Genomic DNA, 14,717 nt, shown 5'->3' with positions numbered 1-14,717 from the left:
AGTACAAAGTCAAACACAGTTACCTGTCAGTGGTACCAGGGTATAATCTCCATTGAAAAAGTTGGCAATTTTGTTGTAAGAAAAGGAACTGATCCCTATGCTAATACACATGGGCCATTCACAGGTGCATATTATATTTTTATATATACCATGTTGGGCCTGTTTTCACATATCCCTTGTGATCACATATAACCTGTTGTCACATACCCTCCGTTGACACATATCCCCTGTTGTCACATTTCCTCTGTTGTCACTTATACCCTGTTGGGTCTGATGTCCCATATCCCCTGTTAAAAATAAATTGTTCCTACCTGTTGTGTTGAGCGCCGCTGACCTCCTTCTGGGACTGGGTGGAATTTGGGACAGCATGAGTCACACAGCATGAGACACACACAGCCTCTGTAGTGTCAGCGCAGGACAAAGTCAGGACCCAATTCTCACGGAACCAGGTACAAGCCAGGTCAATAATCAGCAATCAGTTAGTAATTAGGATACACGCTTACATGCTCAGAACAACAAAGCTGATACTCTGGCAGGAAATGACAAGTAATGCAGGTGTAATTATTGTTTGGGAGTTAAGCTCCCTGTCTCTGTGATGTCAGCGATCACCTGATTGCATCTCAGGGAACTTACATCAGCTGTACTGTAAAGTGAAAGATAGATACTGTGTCCTACATCTAAATGCAGGATTCCTGACACTATGCTATTGGAGTAATGTATTGCTTCCGAAAGTTTAATTTATGCAGAATAAGTAATCTAGGTGTTTCTAGTCTCTATAGACCAAATGATTGCCACTGTTGAGAATTGATTTAGATATTTCTGCCTCCGTAAATGGAAATTGCTGCTGAACCTGCCGTTAATACGGTAATGTTTGTGATCATATAATTATGTTGGCTGTTTTACGTACAGCTTTTAATAGCACTCTGCAGCAGCCGCTTCTTATAATGGTATTTTCCCTTGGTGTTAGAAGCATGCTAAATACTACAAGGTGTTGTCCGTGATCGGTTTGCCTAGTAATGACATCATAAGAGAGATGTCAATCATGGCCAATGTACTTTCACTGATAATGTATCCTAAAGCAGTAAGATTTCATATAATATAAAACATAGCTCACTTATCTATTTATTTGGGTTCATCATGACATTAAATTATGGGAAAATAAGTATTGTGACTTCAAAATTTTGGGTGGAAAATTAGGAGATTTTCCTAGGAAATGAAGACACATTGTAGTCCTAGGTGCATTTGTCTACACAATGTTCTTGCATCAATTTCACAGGAGCCTCGAAAAACTATTTGGGTACTTTGAGGACCATGCTCTTTCACTATCTAATTCTCAGTCTTTGACTTCCTGCTTGCCTACATTTGACACTGCCCCATTACATGCAGCCCAGTTCTCACTAACATAAACACACATATACAGGTCACGGCCTCCAACGTGATCAGCACACTCATCTCCTACTGCTGAGAACATTCTGATGATCTGATTGGCCACCATTTGTTTCATCCCTGCCAACTTGTTACAATCTGCCGCTGTCAGCAGTACATCATTTCCTCTTTGGATGCTGCCTTGATTGTTACAGATCCTGTATGCAAAGGGTTAAGCCCTCATCATCTGATCTGGATCCTGATCACTTGTGTCTGGCCTTTTAAAGACTGCTTTTTCCAACAGGCTGCTGGCAGTTCAATTGTCTGCTGCTCCTGGCATCTCTGAGAAAATCCTGTGATCTGGTCCTGATTTATCTCCTGGTATCTGACTCCTGTTTGTCTCATCATATTGCACCTATTACAGTGACCCTGACTTTGGCTTTGCTTGACTTTATTCCTGTTTATTCCCTGGCACTGTTGTGGATCTCCTGGCTTCTGGCCCTGGCCTGCCTGACCTTCCTCTTGTCTGATTCTTCCATGGTGTCCAGTAACTCCAGCTGCTCAGGTAAACCTGAAGATTACGGTATCCTGTACCTGCAGCAATCCTATTGTGACCGCCGATATCACATGACCGCAGATATCGGGACTGTCTGCTTGTGACCCAGCGGAGTATCCGTGAGTTTATCACCACTGTTTTTCATGCAGAGTCCCTGAGTGGAGTGTCCTTTAATTTCAATACATCAGCTGTCCATGCGTTACATCAGATTGTTCGTGAGTTCAATGTAGATATTATCTCTCACGTAGAGTCTCTCAGCACACATGCTTCCATCTATATAGCACTTGATTTAGTGCCTTGGTACAGAGACTTCCATATACATTCCTTTACCTTCCATCTAATGGGATATATTTCCCTCATTATTTCATCTGGTTTGGCGTGTATATAAGTCTGGATCTTTTGTCATTGCTTGTTTTTTAACCATTAGAGATTTTTGCACATTAGGCTCTTATTGGAACTTTGCTTCAGCCAATTGTTAAATATATTATATTGAGTTACTTACAATTGATTCCCTTTTTATGAATGTGTCATTGACTCTCTTGGACAGTCCCAAAAATTTTTTATGATTGTTTTACTTTTAAATAAAGAATCTAATTGCTTTTTATAACTTTGTTGCATGCCGGTTCGCTTTTCACACATTGTGATTATACCACATATACATATGGGTATGTGTGTTTGTGTGTGTGTGTGTGTGTGTATATATATATATATATATATATATGTATAAAACCATTTTTTATTTTTCATTCTGGTGTTTAATTGCGCTGGTGTTCTCTTTTTTTTTTACCTATCCTATTGTGCCTGGTATCCAATGTCTCCTGCTTCCTCAGCTAAACCTGGTAATCCTGATTCTCTATTCCTGCAGTTTTATAATTGTGCCTTGTATGAAATGTCTGCTGTTCTTCTGTTTACCAAGTGTTCAAAATAGAAACACTCAGTTTCATTTACCCTACTCTCCGTAGTCTTCAAAACCCTAACACTACTTAAAAGCTGAAGACATTTCGGACGAGCAGGAAATGAAGATCAAATACAATAATGTGTTCAGATCAGTGGCGGATCCAGGGGGGGGCGATCGCCCCCCCTAGCAGGGGCTTGCTGCCGACAGCTGCACACTGTGCAGGTCCGTTCAGCAGTGACAGTGTGCTGCCCGGCTGCTCTGATTGTGTTTTAAACACAATCAGAGCAGCGGGGCAGCACACTGCCACTGCTGAACGGACCTGCACATACTGTGCAGCCGCCGGCAGCCTTAGACATCAGAAAGGGGGCGGGGCCTAAATCGCCTCCCCTAAAATCGCCCGGGGTAAAGTTATTGTCTAGATCCGCCCCTGGTTCAGATCCTAGTAAAATGCACCTTGAAATGGTACATGAGTGGATCCAAACATTTTTTTCAAATTTTGTAGGCATGATCAAATCTGTTATAGGAGATAAGAGATAATTTTAGAGCATTAGTTAGTTTAAGGCTTGGAATTTGGGATATGACTTGGAATAATGTTATTTGACTATATTTCTATTGCATTTGTTATTTTGAAAACATTGTACAATATACTTATATAATATATAAAACATTAGATTTACCATGTTGTGTACTATTATTATTTTTAGATTTTTTTTTATTCTATGTGATGTCATTGGTATTCATGACTTATATCGTTTCTAAATTTTCAGAGGCATAACTTCCTAACCCATGTAGTGATTTGATCATTTTTTCCAATATATGCACCAATTTTGCGTGTGTACTCAGAACAACCTCTCTGTTTATGGGTAATCTGTGCTAGAATATTGTAGAACTGCAAACTCACAGAAAAGTTTTGATTGGTCAATTTGGCCAAACTGATCAACTTTTGTTCCACTTGTGTACACATTATCAGTCTGATTGGATTTTTGTATGATTTGGTAAAAAATACAATCATTCAACAATGTAGCATTCGTTCTTTTAAGTTTTAGAAATAAAACTTGTTTTAAATGGAAATTAGTGAGTAGCGTTTTGGATTTATTAGCTAAATATTGAAAGATGTAGCACTGGTGAGCAAATGTTTCATGCATCACCCTGATATATAATGGATTCATTCTCTTATATTTCCTTTAGTTTGATTTGGAACACTTTGATTGATTCTGGTTTTACAGCTTAATTTTACTGAATTCAGGTTAGCAGTTTTAATATTATTTTTTTTCTTTCTACACTAAGATGGTATATATATATTTTTTACATGTTCACATCTTCTGTGAGTGGGGGAAGTTTTTAAGCAAGCAACACTGCTTGTCTCTGTATAATTATGTGCTCTTATGGTCTATAGTATATTTTCTCATATTTGGTCTCAATCTGCACCAAGGGATTACCTACCAAACCAACGACTTTGCTAAGAGACGCTGGAATTCACTACACGCTCCCAGTGACTGCGACTGAAGACTATGAATCATTTTTTTTTCTAAATCTATATTCCCTATACACATATATTAGAGTCCACTTTGTCAGAAGCCAATTAACCTACCAGTATGTTTTTTGGAATGTGGGAGGAAATCAGAGACCCCAGAGGAAGCCTGCACGTGGAGAACATACCAAATCCACACAGATAGGACTGTGTTTAAAATCTAACTCATGAACCTAGCACTGTGAGACAGCAGTGATAACTACTGTGTCATCGTACTATGGCCCAACAGTCAAATACACTTACTTCCTTATTATGCCACAATCCAAATAATGCAGTGATTTATGGAGACATTCAGGTAAAGTTAATACAAACAATTGCAAAAATTCCAACTGTTCTTAATTTGCAAGTTTTAAATATTTGCTCCAAGAAATTGTTGTACCTGTAAATGTCTTTATTTTTCAGAATTGACTGACTGACAATAACATTTTATTTTGCAGTTTAGATGTACCATATTCTTATTTACAATGCTTTATTAGTTAATATATATATTGATAAACAGTAGTGGAAATACAAACACCTACATCTTAATCAAATTCAGTCAACATGACATAACGGAAATTGCAGAGTTTCAAAAGTCGCTGAGACAGTATGTACAAACTAGGCCTGATTCATTAAGGAAAGCAAAGCAAAAGAATGAGTAATTTTGAACCTTGGCAAAACCATGTTATAATGCAATGGGTGCAAATTAGTTTATTATTTTGCACATAAGGAAAATACTAGCTGTTTTTTTCAAGTAGCACACAAATATTTCATAGCTTGATTTTTACACTGACAATTAAAGTTGATCTAGAACATGCCCTATCCCAATTATAAATCTGTCCCCATATTTTAAATTCGCCTCCCCCTCCAATGCAACATGGCTGTGCCAAGGTGAAAATTTAGTATTTTTTTGCTTTATTTTCCTTAATGAATCAGGCCCACTATGCTTATCTCAGCAGTATCTCAACACCAACGTGTCCCTAAAAATTATCTTAAAATATTTGCAACTATGCAATTGTGCAAATTCACTACCTTCTATCGGTGACATAATATCGTGTTTTATAGAACCGCAAAAACGTCTATAGTAGTAATGTTATGTTTTAATTAGCATCAGCCAAGAGAACAGTAAAATTGTCTCATTTGGTTAATATCCCAAATCATGCTTTCAACAAACAGAAGGCAAAGCAATAGATAAGAGGCAGAAAATATGCATTAGGAAGAACCTCAATGCAATGTTTGTTGGAGACAACCTCCACAAGCCTATCACTGGGATTTGTTTGAAACGTCCAATAATATTATAAACTTTGTAAAACTGTCTGAACAAGTCTTGTTGATATACGTGAGTTTTACACTTCACTGTCATTGATGTGAGTTTAAGTAACTGCAACCTTCTCCTCACCGGCCTCCCCCGCTCTCGCCTCGCCCCCCTTCGTTCTATACTCAATGCAGCTGCGAGGCTTATCTTCCTTTCTCGCCGCTCCTCTTCTGCCTCCCCTCTCTGCCTTGCCCTACACTGGCTCCCCTTCCCTTACAGAATCCTTTTTAAACTTCTCACCCTCACCTACAAGGCTCTCTCCCACTCCACTGTCCCTTATATCTCCAATCTCCTCTCCATCCACACTCCCGCCCGGTCCCTGCGTTCAGCCAATGACCGTTGCCTCTCCTCCACTCTGATCACCTCATCCCACTCCAGAATTCAAGACTTCTCCCGAGCTGCCCCCCTGCACTGGAATGACCTCCCACGCTCCATCCGTTTGTCCCCTAACCTGTGCTCCTTCAAACGGGCTCTCAAAACTCATCTCTTCCGCATAGCCTACCAGCTTTCCACCTAACCCTCTCTCCATGGTCTCTCTCCTCAGTAGAGGGGAGCGCTTGCTCCCCTCCTCCGACACCCTCTGTGCCTGTCGTCTGTCTCCCCTCCCCTTAGGATGTAAGCTTGTATGAGCAGGGCCCTTCTCCCTCCTGTCTCTCTACCTTCTCTTCTGCTCCAACCTCCATATATTTGCCTTGCCTGGAGCCTCTGAAGTCTTGGTACTACTCGTTTATTGTTTTGTACTGTTATTCCCTGTACTGTCCATTGTTTGTATTGTGTACGGCGCTGCGGAAACCTTGCGGCGCCTTATAAATAAATGATAATAATAATAATAATAATAAGGTAGGACTTAAAACTTCTGCTAAACCCAAACCCTGCCTAATGCTATGAACAAACACTAGCTAAAAACAAGCAATATGGCTGGCAAAGGGGGGAATAACGAACTAGCACCTGGCTAGTCTTGTGATTGTAACTGAGGGCCGCCAATCAATTTCTAGAGTTTCCAGAGACTATGCACAGTTCATGTCATTGCACATTGTTATATATTTGCTCCAGGTACTCCATCTTCTTCCTACAATCCATACTGATAGCTTAATTGGCTGCTGACAAAATAGACCCTAGCATGTGTGTATGAGTGGTAGAGAATTTAGACTGTAAGCTCCAAAGGGACAGGGACTGACGAGAATGATTAAAATATTGTCTGTAATCATCTGCACTATATGGTGGCACTATATAAATAAACAATAGTAAACAATAATAATAATAATAATTTGTTCAAAGTACTCATGTGATGTAAAGAGCCTGCATTTGAGCTATACTTTTACAGCTCTGCAATAAGCCTTAGTACCTTCTAGCTAGTAAACACACAAGACGTGTCAGTGGAGTGATTAATGTTCACACTGAGCAGGAAATCTAAGGAGAGCCTTCTGTACAACATAAACTAATAAATTGTAATTCAACCCCGCCGTCCATCAGCAAAATGTTACAACGTTTGCTAGTCAGGGCACTCGCAATACCTAACAGTTAATGAAGAGCATCATATGACCTCAAGTGTAGTTCTGCTATTATGTAACACCATTTAATGCAGGTTTTGAATTGTGGATTAATGTTATAATGTTAGCACATTTCATTACACAAGCTTATCTTGATGATATAAAGTATTTTACTCAGATGCCCATCACTTCATTATAAGAAAGTGGAATCTTTTGAACAACAGCAACTCAAAGGGGAAGACCATAAAAAATCACAGAGTGGGGTCAACGACTGCTAAGGAACATGATGCGAACAAGTGGCCAAGGCACTGCTGCTTCCATAGCTGAAGAGTTCCGAACTTCCACTGGCATTAATGTAAGCACAAAAACTGTGCGGCGAGAGCTTAATGGAATGGGTTTCCATGGCCGAGCAGTTGCATGAAGCCTCACATCACCAAAACCAATGTCAAGCGTTGGATGGGGTGGTGTAATGCCCACCGTCACTGGACTGTGAAGCAGTGGAAACGTGTTCTGTGGAGTAACGAATCCCGTTTTTTTGTTTGGCAGTCAGATGGGCGAGTCTGGGTTTAGCGGATGCCGGGAGAACGTCACCTGTCTGAATGCATTATTCCATTATGCCAACTGTGAAGTTTGATGGAGGAGGGATAATGGTATGGGGCTGTTTTTCAAGGTTTGTGCTAAGCCCCTTATATTCAGTGAAGGGCAATCTTAATGCTTCAGAATACCAAGTCATTTTGGACAATGCTATGCTTCCAACTTTGTGGCAACAGTTTAGGGAATACCCTTTTCTATTTCAACATGACTGTGTCCCAGTGCACAAAGCAAGGACATGCTTTGATGAATTCGGTGAGGAAGAACTTGACTGGCCTGCACAGAGCTCTGACCTCAACCCCATCAAACATCTTACCTCATAAATGCTTTACAGAAACACTCCAAAATCTTGTGGAAAGCCTTCCAAGAGGAGTGGAAGCTGTTATCGCTGCAAAAGGGGGACCAACTCCATATTAAATTATGTGTATTTGAATACAATGTCATTACAGTCCCAGTTGGGGTAATGGACAAGTGTCCGAAAATTGTACACACACTTTTACCTCCACTCCACAATTATTGCTGTTTAAACTACCCATGGTTACCAATATGGATACATTAGACTTCCTTGCTGTACATGTGTGCCCACATTGGCCACCAGTCTTGATTACCACCTGACCAAGAGAGATGTCAATCGGTTTAGGTGGAAAATGCAGTCAATAACTGGGCCCAAATAGGAGCCAGTAATTTAGCATAGGCTGACTGGTCTGCTTGTGTATGGGAAGCTTTGAATTCCAATACAGAATATCAAGTCTCATGGCCCTTACATGAGTAGTAACAAGCACAAAGCAGGTAGGTATTGACATGATAGCTGAGCATTCACCAACAGCTCTATACTAAAAACTTTCCATTAGCAAATAAAGATTTGAAATGATTGACCTGATTCACTTCTGCTCCAAAGCATATTTATGTGTTCTCAAGTCATACTAGTGTGAATCATGGCATGTTTGACATCAGTAGAAGTGTCTATGCTGTCAGGTCAGTGTAAAAATTTGGGGCTGTGGATTGAATCTTTGAATAAATATGATTGCATTATCCTCATTTAGGTACATTGGGATTTCTACCACAGTTGCTCATGCCCTATTCCGTTCACAATATTGTGGGAGATGCAAAACCAAACATGCAGGAGCAGGCGGGCATCTGCCCCCTGGGCTGGTGCCATAGTGGGCTAACTTGGGCTGGGTCACTGGGCCACATGCATTTTCCTCCAATTCAAATAGGCTGCTGAGTCGGGTCATACCCAGGGCTGCCAAGAGGGAATTCAGGGCCCCGGTACAATAACTTCATGGGGCCACCCTTATAGTTGAGCATGGTAAAAAGCGGCGGTGCAAAATTAGAAGTGTGTGTGGTCATACCATTAGGGGTGTGGCTATGCATCATTAGGGCGTGGCTAGCAGGTGAAAAGCGCTAGGCCCTGAATTCGCCGGAGCGTGACATATGTCCATGCACTCCTGACTTTCAGGACATCTAGCACCACAGTGTAGTATATAAAGAATGCAGTGTGTACACAAAGAGTTCACAGTCTTGGCCTGCACCTTACATTGGGCAGAACAGTCACCAGAAATTTTCCCACTAGAATCACAACATTTTACAGACTGTCCTGCTCTCTCCTACCTGTTCCTGTCACTTTCACCACCTGTGGCTGCAGGTTTTTTTTAGTTGTAGCTTGTATGTGTCTTGGAATGTTGGGGGCCCTATTTGAAAAAAAAATGGGTACATTTAGATAATTCCAACCAGCCTTGGCATTAAATCAATAGAACCCACGATTAATAATTAGGCCTTTCTCCAGCCCCAACATTAAAATAATACTATTCCCATTTAATAAATACACCTATTTACCTCACTCCAAATAGCCCCAGCAATAAATCAATAGTATTTACATCTCATAAATATATCTATTTTCCGCAACCGTTCACTGCCATTAAATAATTCATAGTCACATTTAACAAAGAGACCTCATTCTCCCCAAACTCACCCCCACATTCAATAGCCCCCAAACCACCCCATCCTAAATTAATAGTCCCCAATATAACATTGCCCCACCATCACCCCACAAAAAAAATAGCACCCATTAATTTGCCACCACCTACCTCACACACACTACATTGCCACAAGCCCCCTGTGCCATCACACACACATTACTGTGCCTCTTCATCATCACCATGCTGTGCCTCCTTATGAACGCACTGCGCCCTCCATGCTGCTTTTCCACCCTTCTCCTGGCACCCCTTCATCACCCTGTGCCATGCTGCTTTTCCCCCCTTCATCACCCTGTGCCATGCTGCTTTTCCCCCCTTCATCACATTGTGCCATGCTGCTTTTGCCCCCATCATACTCTGCCATGCTGCTTATGACCCTCTTCACACTCTGCAATGCTGCTCCACCCCTTCATCACACTCTGCCATGCTGCTCCCCCCCTTCATGACTGTGTGCCATGCTGCTCTCCCCTCTTCTTCATCACCCTGTGCCTTTCTCCCTCCCCCCCTCTTTATCACCCTATGCCTTTCTCTCCCCCCCTTCTTCATCACCCTGTGCCTTTCTTTCCCCCCCTTCTTCATCACCCTGTGCCTTTCTCTCCCCCCCCTTCTTCATCACCCTGTGCCTTTCTCCCTTCCCCCCTCTTCATCACCCTGTGCCTTTCTTCCTCCCCCCCCCTCTTCATCACCCTGTGCCTTTCTCCCTCCCCCCCTCTTCATCACCCTGTGCCTTTCTCCCTCCCCCCTCTTCATCACCCTGTGCCTTTCTCCCTCCCCCCACTCTTCATCACCCTGTGCCTTTCTCTCACCCCCTCTCTTCTTCATCACCCTGTGCCTTTCTCTCCCCCACTTCTTCATCACCCTGTGCCTTTCTCTCCCCCTCCCTTCTTCATCACCCTGTGCCTTTCTCTCTCCCCCCACTCTTCATCACCCTGTGCCTTTCTCTCACCCCCTCTCTTCTTCATCACCCTGTGCCTTTCTCTCCCCCACTTCTTCATCACCCTGTGCCTTTCTCTCCCCCTCCCTTCTTCATCACCCTGTGCCTTTCTCTCCCCCCCTTCTTCATCACCCTGTGCCTTTCTGCTTTTGTCCGTTCTTTTTACTTACCTTTGTATTGGCTTCTTTCATCTCCTTTTCTTCTCTTCTCCTCTCTCTCCTCACTGAATGTCAGGTGCGGCGTGATGACATCATGCCCGACATTAAGTGCAAATGGTGGAGGGAAGAGAGACGCCGGCCCCGCGATCATGTATTTGTATACTCACATGATCACTCCTGGCACAAAAAAAAGAAAAAAAAAACAATTATAAAAAATAAAGTTAAAAAAAAAGTTGACAGTGAGGGCCCGGGCTGGGCCCCCTGGCATCTCCGGGCCTGGGTAATTAGTACCCACCCACCCCATTCGGAGGCCCTGGTCATACCCCCTGGGCTAAAATTTGCCAGCCCTCCCCCGCACACATGCTACCCCAAAACATTGACTATCCTGCTGGATGTTGGAACACAACAAGGTAGGCGCTTGTTCCTCCTTTTAGGCTGGCAGAATGGAGGAGTCTTCTCTTGGACTTTCTGGTTTCTCTGAGCAGCACTTAGAAGGGTGTGGTCCTAAATGTTCCTATTATTCATATTCGGGGGTTTAATATTGTTCCTTTTCATTGCAATATATTACAAAAAAATGATAAAAAGCTCAATTTAGAGACATTTGGTTCATCATTTTCCTCTAATGCACCGCTGGCCTTAAGTGAATATCTTCAGGCATTACTCATATGAATAAAATCATGGATTCTGTTAGAGCAGGATGTGTTACTGCATGTGTACATATGGCGGGGAAGATTTCATCTGGATCATATTATATACTGAGAACCCACAAGTGTAAAACACGAATCCCTAGAAGATTAGTGCAGGGCCCCTTTTACAGTCCCAGAGCGCAGCAAGACACGGGGGCCCCCTCAGCTCCTGTATAAATCTTACATAGTCCTCCCATGTGTTCCAGTTTTTCTCCCTGGAAATCTGTAAAGATTGAAGATTCCTTTTTCCAAGAATTCAGTTGCCTTATACACCCAGATTAATTGAATTAGTGGGAATAGGCTCCTAGAGTTCATTTACATTACCTGGCCAAAAGAAGCCTTTGCGGAGAAAACAAATGTCCGGCCACAGGTCAGATTACAGGATACAGTAAATATAAAGCATAATAATGACCTAATACATTGCAAAATGTGATAAGTCTCCTTTAATTATAATAAGTTAGTTTATGATTGAATGATGTGGGCCTCAACATGTTTTTACTAATTGTATGTTGTTATTAATACAAATAATTAGTGATGCATTCAGTTATGCAATTCTCCGGGCATGTTTTTAAGTCTTTAGATGGTTCTATAATAATATACTAATATACAACATATATATTTTCTTTCTTAATAATACTGATCCTTTTTCCTCAGAAATATTTTGTTAATATTTTCTTAATCTGGATCAGTGGTCGAAATGTAGAAGTGGCGGTATGGAAATGTAGAAGTGATGGGATGAAAAATGTAAAGGGGACGTAAGTGAATGGAATTAGATATACAAGCTTCACTTCCACCACTGATCTGGATTAGATTACATACGTGCTTATAAATTCACATTTTATATATATATATATATATATATATATATATATATATATATATATAAAAGAAAAATGGAGGAGGAGGCGCACAATAGTGTAGTATATTGATATATTGTTGGGATCACACAAGAATCCCCAGTAAGACCAAAATCACCAGTGGAGGAGAAACCAGAAAATAAGTACTATAATATAGCACCCAATAAAAAACACAAAGGGTGTAGAAATGCAATATAGCTAAAACGCAATCACAGTGACTGAACTCCCAGGGTTGCCATAGAGTATATATGAGAAACACCCAGGACACACTTATGTGGATATATGCGTACCAGATAGTAGTACTTTTCAGCTTATCTTAGTCGATGTCCTGCAGCTGTTCAGAGCTAGGTCACATAACTGGATGCACGACTGTCCTTTTTTCTCCTGATGAAGTCTGTGGAAGCAGACGAAACGCGTTGAGACTTTGCGATTGTTACCCCCATTACATTGGGAGCTGATTCTTTTGTCTGCAATTTGACCTGTAAGTTACTACATTTTTATATCATTAAAGTGTATTATTGATATTATACCATTGGTTCCTTGTGTGCCCTATATTCTGAGGCTGACGGTTGTGTATCCAGTTATGTGACCTAGCTCTGAACAGCTGCAGGACATCGACTGAGATAAGCTGAAAAGTACTACTATCTGGTACGCATATATCCACATAAGTGTGTTTTTTATATATATTATTTATATGTAGTTATATGTATTTAGATGGATAGATAGATAGATAGATAGATAGATAGATAGATCATAGATAGATAGATAGATAGATAGCTAGATATAAAGCTATATGAGAAAAGGCAGAACAGAGCTAACAATAATCACATAACAATATATATTTATATATTCAATACCAGCATTAGGAGCCCATTTTTTGCTTACGAAAGAGTAATATATATTGCAATTGGTAGGAAGCATGTTGCAGGCAATAATCAGTATAGGTTTCCTGGTAAAATAATAGCGAACTAGTGAATAGAGGTCTAAGGAATAATCATTTTGTTCTTTATTGCCTTCCGTTCTGCAGCAGCCAAACTTATTTTACAAATTCAATTCTCTAAGCAACATGTCTTTCTTAGGACGGACTTCAAACATGTAAACTCCCTATAATAATTTATAAGGTATTTCATACTTGCTTACTCTACCGCATGAAGCCTCCAGGAATGGCATTATTTTGGCCAGCCCCCACATGGTAAATTGACGCGTTTTCGTCATTGTGTCACGGGGGGCGGAGCCAAAATGACTTGATTTTTCTAGCCCTGCCCCCACGTGCCCGCCTCTCACCCGGATCTCCTGCAAACCAGCTTTAAAAAGTTGGTAAGTATGAGGTATTTTAGCAATATTATGTTAGATATGTCGTCTAACATTTTCATGTAACACTCTATAATTAACTAAATATTTTGTAAATTGTTGAAAGAATAAGTGAGCTAAGTTGTGTTGAAAAGGCAGATCCAGAATATAAAACAAAACTATTAAACAAAGGATATCTTTTCTCATTTTAACTGCCAGATGTTGTACGGCATCTACATTAAGACAACTATTTCTAAAGAGGACCGCAAGGTCACTTAGTGAGCGGCACTGTATAGATTTATGAACCTTTTTCTTGAACTATTTATACTTCACAATAAAGTTAACTTTAATTGTGGAAACACAAGATAACAACTTTTAAAAAGAAACAAATGTGGTTTTTTTTTAAAAAAAATCTCACAACATGTAGCAAATCTTTGATCTTTGCTCGCTTAAATACTCGAAACATTCCTGATTTCATAGCTAAAAAAAAGTCTAGAAATATGTTGTGACCAAGACTCTTGGTGCCGCCTTAAAACTCTCAAGCCGTATAGTATACCAGCGCAGTTTAATAAACATCTAAATATGGTTGTTTTTGTGACATCCCAAACTCTCCAGATTGGGCCACAAAAGGTCCACATTGGGCCTCGTGTATACCTAGGGTTGCAGAAATGCAGTTTTACCTGTATTTTATATATATATATCTTAGGATAGCCTATTATTATGGCTGCAATAAAGAAATTGTACACTCTGGCATACAGATGCAACCATGGTAAAGAAATGCCACGCATCAACATAAACTTCATAATGATGACCAGGGGCACTGAGAGGCGGAGAGGGGGGTTGCATGTACAAATTACCCCAGGCCCACTGGCGCTCTATAGTTATAGCAAGACACTTTGCGGCAGATATTTGACAGAAGTCTCCTCCCATTTTCCCTTGCACCTCTATGGGGTGTGAGGGAAAGTAAGCAGAGATTTTTACTGTAATTACTGGCAATGTGCACTGCGCGATGTCTGCATGTCACATCGTCTGCAATTGAATCTCCCTCAAAATGACATGCCTAAAAAAGTGCAGCCATGCCTCATGTTGAC

The sequence above is a fragment of the Mixophyes fleayi genome, chromosome 9, assembly GCF_038048845.1.
Source record: "Mixophyes fleayi isolate aMixFle1 chromosome 9, aMixFle1.hap1, whole genome shotgun sequence".
NCBI lineage: Eukaryota > Metazoa > Chordata > Amphibia > Anura > Limnodynastidae > Mixophyes > Mixophyes fleayi.
Note: the sequence above shows the minus strand (reverse complement) of the source record.